The sequence below is a fragment of the Rhinoderma darwinii genome, assembly GCF_050947455.1.
Source record: "Rhinoderma darwinii isolate aRhiDar2 chromosome 11 unlocalized genomic scaffold, aRhiDar2.hap1 SUPER_11_unloc_15, whole genome shotgun sequence".
Classification (NCBI taxonomy): Eukaryota; Metazoa; Chordata; class Amphibia; order Anura; family Rhinodermatidae; genus Rhinoderma; species Rhinoderma darwinii.
In genome coordinates, this window is record NW_027461846.1 from 519,347 (window position 1) to 527,104 (window position 7,758).

Below are 7,758 nucleotides of genomic sequence, written 5' to 3' on the forward strand. Positions count from 1 at the left end.
AAAAGTACAACTAATCCCGCAAAAAACAAGCCCTCATACAGCTATGTAGACGAAAAAATAAAAAAGTTATAGCTCTTTGAATGCGACTATAGAAAAACGAATAAAATAGCTTAGTCATTAGGGCCTAAAATGGGCTGGTCACTAAGGGGGTAACCCTTTAGACATTTCACAGGAATTAAAGCAAAGTAGAGGTGACATTTACAAATTTCATATTTTTTTGCAGAAATACATTTTTAATACAATTCTTTTTCATAACACAGAAGGTTTTATCAGAGAAAAGCAACTCAATATTTATTGCCCAGATTCTGCAGTTTTAGGAAATATCCCACATGTGGCCGTAGCGTGCTACTGGACTGAAGCACCGGCCTCAGAAGCAAAGGAGCACCTAGAGGATGTTGGGGCCTTATTTTTATTAGAATATATTTTAGGCACCATGTCAGGTTTGAAGGGCTCTTGCGGTGCCAAAACAGTGAAAATCCCCCAAAAGTGATCCCATTTGGGAAACTACACACCTCAAGGAAATTATCTAGGGGTATAGTGAGCATTTTGACCGCACAGGTTTTTTACAGAAATTATTGGAAGTAGGCCGTGAAAATTAAAATCTAAATATTTTCAAAGAAAATGTAGGTTTCCACAAAGACTAAAGGAGAAAAAGCACTGCAAAATGTGTAAAGCAATTTCTCCCGAGTAAAACAATACCCCACATGTGGTAATAATTGGCTGTATTGAGACACGGCACGGCTTAGAAGGGAAAGAGCGCCATTTGGCTTTTGGAGCTCAAATTTAGCAGGAATAGTTTGCAGAGGCCATGTCACATTTACAAAGCCCCTGAGGGGACAAAACAGTGGAAACCCCCCACAAGTGACCCCATTTTGGAAACTACACCCATTGAGGAAATTATCTAGGAGTATAGTGAGCATTTTGACCCCACAGTTTTTTTTGCAGAAATTATTGGAAGTAGGCCCTGAAAATAAAAATCTACATTTTTTCAAAGAAAATGTAGGTTTAGCTAATTATTTATCATTTCCACAAGGACTGAAGGAGAAGAAGCACCACAAAATTTGTAAGGCAATTTCTCCCGAGTAAAAAAATACCCCACATGTGGTAATAACCGGCTGTTTGGGCACACGGCAGGGCTTAGAATGGAAAGAGCGCTATTTGGCTTTTGGAGATCACATTTAGCAGGAATGGTTTGAGGAGGCCATGTCACATTTGCAAAGCTCCTGAGGGGACAAAACAATGAAAACACCCAAAAAGTGACTCCATTTAGGAAACTACACCTCTTGAGGAATTCATCTAGGGTGTAGTGAGCATTTTGACCCCACAGATGTTTCATAGAATTTATTAGAATTGGTCAGTGAAAATAAAAACAATCCTTTTTCTTCAATAAGACGTAGATTTAGCGCAAAATTTTTCATTTTCCCAACAAATAAAGGAAAAAAAGAACACAACATTTGCAAAGAAATTTCTCCCGAGTATGGCAATACCCCATATGTGGTCATAAACTGCTGTTTGGGCACACGGCAGGGCTCAGAATGGAAGGAACGCCATTTGGAGTGCAAATGTTGCTGGATTGGTTTCTGGGTGCCTGTGGGCCTGTGGGCCCAAAACAGTGGAAACCCCCCGGAAGTGCCTCAATTTTGGAAACTACACCCCTCAATCCATTTACCTGTAGTAAGCATTTTAACCCTGCAGGTGTTTTGTAGAATTTAGTGTGCACTCGATGTTGCAGAGTGAAAATGGGAGTTTTTCCATAGATATGCCAATATGTGGTGCCCAGCTTGTGCCACCATAACAAGACAGCTCTCTAATTATTATGCAGTGTTTCCCGGTTTTAGAAACACCCTACATGTGGCCCTAATCTTTTGCCCTGACATTCGACCAGGCTCAGGAGTGAAAGCGTACCATGTAAAATTGAGGCCTAATTTGTCGATTTACAAAGTATTGGTTCACAACTGCAGAGGCTCAGATGTGGAATAATAAAAAGAAACCCCTGAGAAATGACCCCATTTGGAAACTACACCCCTCAAGGCATTTATTAAGGGGTGTAGTGAGCATTTTCACCCCACAGGTCTTTTCCATAAATGATTGCACTGCGGATGGTGCAAATTAAAAATTTATATTTTTCCCTAGATATGCCATTTCAGTGACAAATATGTCATGCCCAGCTTATGCCACTGGAGACACACACCCCAAAAATTGTTAAAAGGGTTCTCCCGGGTATGAAGATGCCATATATGTGGAATTAAACTGCTGTTTGGGCACACTGTAGGGTTCAGATGGGTGGGAGCGCCATTTGGCTTTTTGAGAGCGGATTTTGCTTGGTAGTAGTTTTGTTTGATTATTGCTGGTGTTTCCATTTATAATGTGGGGGTACATGTAAGCTGGGCAGAGTACATCAGGGGCATGGTCAGGTGGTATAATAATGGGGTAAAAAAGCAATAAAATGATCCATAGATGTGTGTTACGCTGTGAAGCAATCCTTTCTACACAGGCCGGTGTCGCACTGATATATGGCGTCCTTTCTTATCCCCCTTTTGGTCCACACTCCGCACCTTTGCAGTTTGGGGAATTTTGCTGGGAAAGTGTTGTCCTGGTATAATACGGGCACCCTCGCTTCCAGCGGATATGTTTGGGCCCTCCCTTTCCTGGTTCCCTAATTTTAGGTCCTTGATAAATCGCCTCTTGAAACAGAAGAAATGTTCCCCTCGGGCACAACTGCATACTTTTTATTTCCTGACTTATTGGAGCCATAACTAATTTTATTTTTTCATAGATGTAGTGGTATGAGGGCTGTTTTTTTGCAGGACGAGCTGTAGTTATTATTGGTACCATTTTGGGGTACATGCAACTTTTTGATCACCTTTTATCCTATTTTTTGGGATGCCATGTAAACAAAAAAATACAATTCTGGCATAGTTTTTTTTTTTAGGTTTTTTTATACAGCATTCACCAAGCATTATAAATTACATGTTACCTTTATTCTGCGGGTCCGTACGATTCCGGCGATACCTAATTTATAGCACTTTTTTTATGTTTTACAACATTTTGCACAATAAAATTACTTTTGTAAAAATAATGTATTTTTTCTGTCGCCATGTTGTGAGAACCATAACTTTTTTACTTTTTTTGTCGACGGACGTGTATGAGGGCTTGTTTTTTACGAGACAAGCTATAGTTTTTATAGGTACCATTTTTTGATACGTGCGACTTTTTGATCACTTTTTATTCCAATATATGTAGGTCAAAGTGACCAAAAAACAGAAACTCTGGTAAAGTTTTTTACGTTTTTTTTTTTACGTTGTTCATCGTGTGCAATAAATAATATAATATTTTGATACCTGAGGTCGTTACAGTCCCGGCGATACCAAATACGTATGGTTTATAATTATTTTTCAATAATAAAGGACTTGATAAGTGAAAAAGGGCGATTGTGTTTTATTTTATTACTTGAAACTTTTATTGTTTTCATACTTTTATTTTTTTCACTTTTTTTTTACACTTTTTTATACACTTTTTCTCAAGTCCCACTAGGGGACTTGACGGTCCAACTGTCAGCTTTAGTTTTTTTCTAATACATTGCAATGTATTAGATCTGTCAGTTATTCACTGACAGCAAGCCGATTAGGCTTCGCCTCCCAGCGGGGCCTAATCAGCTTCCGTAATGGCTAGCAGGAGGCCATTGTGTCTCCTGTTGCCATAGCAGCAATCGCAAGTCGTGATTGACTGTCAGGGCTGGCGATCTGCTAGCAACCGCTAAGTTGCAGAAATCGCTTTCGATTGCTGCATCAAAGGGGTTAATGGCAGGGATCGGAGCTAGCTCCGGTTCCTGCCATTTCATGTGGATATACAGCTGACCTCCACCGCTGATGATGCCGGATCAGCTCCTGAGTCGGCGCCATCTTGCCGGCGGCTACGGAAGCCGATCAGGCTCCGCCGCTGGGCGGATCTTGACCGGCTTCCGTGCTAGGCAGACTGGGAGGCCAGTATTAGGCCTCCGGTTGCTATTGCAGTCACCGGAACCCCGGCAATTTCATTGCTGTGGTTCCGATGAGCTGCAAACAGCTTAAATGTAGCGATCAGGTTTGAACGCTGCATTGAAGGGGTTAATGGTGGGGATCGAAGCTAATTTTGGTCCCCGCCATTACGGCCGGATGTCAGCTGTCAGATACAGCTGAGATCCGGCGATGATGGCACCGACTCAGCTTCTGAGCCGGTGCCAAACATTTGGCGTAAGTATATGACATTTTGCGGGAAGCACTGGCTTTCCATGTCGTATATTTACGACAAATGTCGGGAAGGGGTTAAGCTTTCTATGCATTTAAACGTCTTTTCTCCTATCTATATGGGACTGATAATCAGTGGATACAACAACTGGGGTAATACTATCATTTTAATTACGGCTATTCGATCTGCCATAGAAAGGGGTAATCTATTCCATATCTTAATTTTTGGGTGAGAATTTTGTAGCGGGTGTCGATCCACGTAGGGTAGTCTCTTCAATCAACCCATCGGGTTGACCACCAGATCATGGGTGCAGGGGATTTAACAGGAGAGTAATGGCTGTTTTTTCATTTCAAAACATTCCATGCAACTAGTTTCATTTCTCGGACATTCCTTTTAAGGAAATATTTATCGGGGCACAATGCACCATTTCTGGGCGCGGTATCCAATATTTATCTGGACAGTCGTCTGGTTATATTTCTGGACTTTGTATGCACTATTTACCTGGATGCTGGGTAATAATTATGCGAGTTAGAAACAGGCGGACCTGCAATCTCATCAACATTGTCCTTTTCTCATAAAATGTTCTTCTTGAGACATCTGATGGATTACTCTGAAAATATGGCGTAGGTGCCAATCAAGCTCCAAAGGTTGACATACTCAATGGCCTCCAGGATCTGAATTATACCTTTTTCTTTCACTAACCCATTTCTCTAGGAGTCATATATAAAGGTTGGGTCTATGGAGCCCAGATGAGCTACATTAGCAACTTTGAAAGAGCAGCCTCAGAGATATTCAGTTCCAGGATGGTCTGTGCCAGATAAGTAGTGGTTCAGAACGCACTGGACGATGTAGGTGCACGAATAGGGTCCCAACCCAATCGTAGTCAAAATAAGTATTCGGCACACAAAGCTGAAGTTTAAGGAAGAAATCTTGATTTTTTTCAAGTGGTTGTAGATGACAGAGGCTTAGTGCGACACTTCGGTCATTACATGACCTTCATCAGGCAATGTGCCGTTCTGGTTGCTGGTACATCCAGTAGTTGGCGCTTCGTTCGGAATGGCGGCTGACCATATAGGACATATCCACGAGGCAGCACATCATGTCTGGTCAATTCCCCTACTACTCTGTACACTAACATCTTCAAAAGAGAAGAGGAAGGTGCAGATGTGACGTTCAGGTTAGGTATTTGCAGTATTGAAGTTGTATTGTGCTCCCCTTGGAGCACTGTGCAAAGGCAAAACTCCTCTATTGGCATGATGTGTAGATGGTTGGTACTCTATTTGGGTGTGCAGGCTTACTTTGTTGTGTGCTCACTTGGCTAGGTCGGCATTAATGAGTGAAATGTATACAGTACCTTAGGAAAATACAGTGTGGAGAAAAAGATGATAACAGGAGCGCTCCCTAGGGTAATACCTTGAAAAAAAATGTAAACTAGTCTTCTCACCTTGTGAACCTCTTGGTTGATAAGAACATCGACTGGATGCAGTTGTCTCTCTTTTTGTAGCTTCTTGTTCTTCTGACACGGAGTACAGTATGTCTCAGGCTGGGGGATCTCTTTGCTGGACTTTGTTGTATGTGGTGTACGTTCGTCCTGATTATGACCTCTGTTTTTGTAGCAGGAAGATGTCTTTCTTGTTTGGATGTTACTCCATGGGTTACCCAGCCTACTCATTCTTCAATGAATCAGTGACCATGTCCACAATTGATTACACAGGTATAATATAGATTTCATGATAGTTCTTTGGAATTAAAACAAATTACTTTTATGTATTTGTCTATCCATTTTTATTAGAAATACAATAAATACATTGAGGTATGTTTTTATTGACATGTGTTGCTATCAGCCAGACAGGAAAAAAATATGGATGGCCTTGGGAATCTGTAGGGGCAGCTGTTCTACAGGAAAGGGAGTGCAGAGACCCTACCAAACAGGACGAGGGGAGGAAGTCCATTGCCGGGCATCTGAAGAGACTTGCCATTAAACACCCAAAACCATTGTACTTCACCGCAGCCCTGCGAATCATGGACAAGGCTTCATTTTCAAAGACTTCTGGACAGTTGTCTTTTAATTGGATGGATCTTAAAATCCCCTTCTGGACAGTGGGGGATGGGAAGGAGGAGGTGTGGACGGATGACGTTCCGGCATTCTTAGATGGACATTAGTGGTTCATATCTGCTGCCTCTTTAGCGTAGAGACCTTGATCTGGCACATCCCTTTCCATGGCTGACGTTCTCGACACCAGGGCTTCCTCCTGCTGATGTACGGTACATTCCCTTCAGTTCTGAAACAAGAATATATAAAATGTCCTAGTGAAGAGTTGCTCTCTTGAAGATATTCCCCGTGACCCACACCAAGACCCTTTGTCTGCCAGGTAGGTAGATAGTGTGTTCTATGTTCAACTAAGTTAAATAAATTCACAAGTAAATCTGCTCAACTTTAAGATGCGGTTAACAGAAATGTTTAATAATGGGGACAGATAGGGCACCAAGCGATGGTAGAATTTTATTTAAATACACGTTTCTGGCATGACTGGTCCCTTTATCTGATCTTAACCTGACAAAGGGACCAGTCAAGTTTAGTCCCGAACCAGTCCGGTCCAGAAACACAGTCAAAATAAAATGGGCTTTACTTTACCGTCCACGTGTGAAGTATTTGTGTTACCCGCCGCTTACCTATTTTTAAAGGGGAACTCCAAGAAAAATTTGTCATGCAATCAAAGGCGCAGTGCCCACCCAAACTACATCGCAGGATTTTATAAAAAACTTGGCTGTTATCTATTGGATTACTCCAATATGTAAAGCCCAATATCACTAACAGCTCCTGGCTCAGCCAGCAGAGGTGGGGTCCGGAGCCGAATGGGACCCAGAGCTGCTGAAGGAGCGGGAAGCACATAAAGGGGATTTGTCCGGGGTCTGAATACATTTTAGTGTTTGGTATTAAAGGGGTTTTCCAGGTTTTATAAAAATTGTAATTCAAACTGAAAATTGCACCATTTAGCAAATACCCACCTTCTAATTCTCTGCGGCTCCAGTGCCGGCGGTTCACAATCCCCTGCCGGCCTGTTTACATAGGCTGGACCAGTGATGTCCCGTATAGGCACATGATCGAACTAGTCAATCACTGGCCACAGTGGTCATGTGCCATACTTACTTAGATCACTTCTGCAGGCGATACCCTCCCTCTATACTGTCCTTACTGCAAGGTTTTTATAGTGAGGACAGAATACAGGGAATATCTGGTACACAAAGTGTATTCTCACTAACCCCATGACAAGCCATGCCCAATGAACCACGTTCTGTCAAAGGTACGCCCTGTCAAGTCCTGTCTCAATCCATCTGAAACCAAAGTGTCCCTAGAAAGAAATTCCAAATATTGTCAACTATGCTATATTAGGGTATAGTATGAAGAATCAGTGCAGTAGGGTCTATATACTACTATATACACAAAGCTGCCATGTGCCGAACATTGCAACACACCCTTTTCATAAAAGAGCGTTAATTCCAGTCCTGCAGTCGCCCTGATGACCTTAT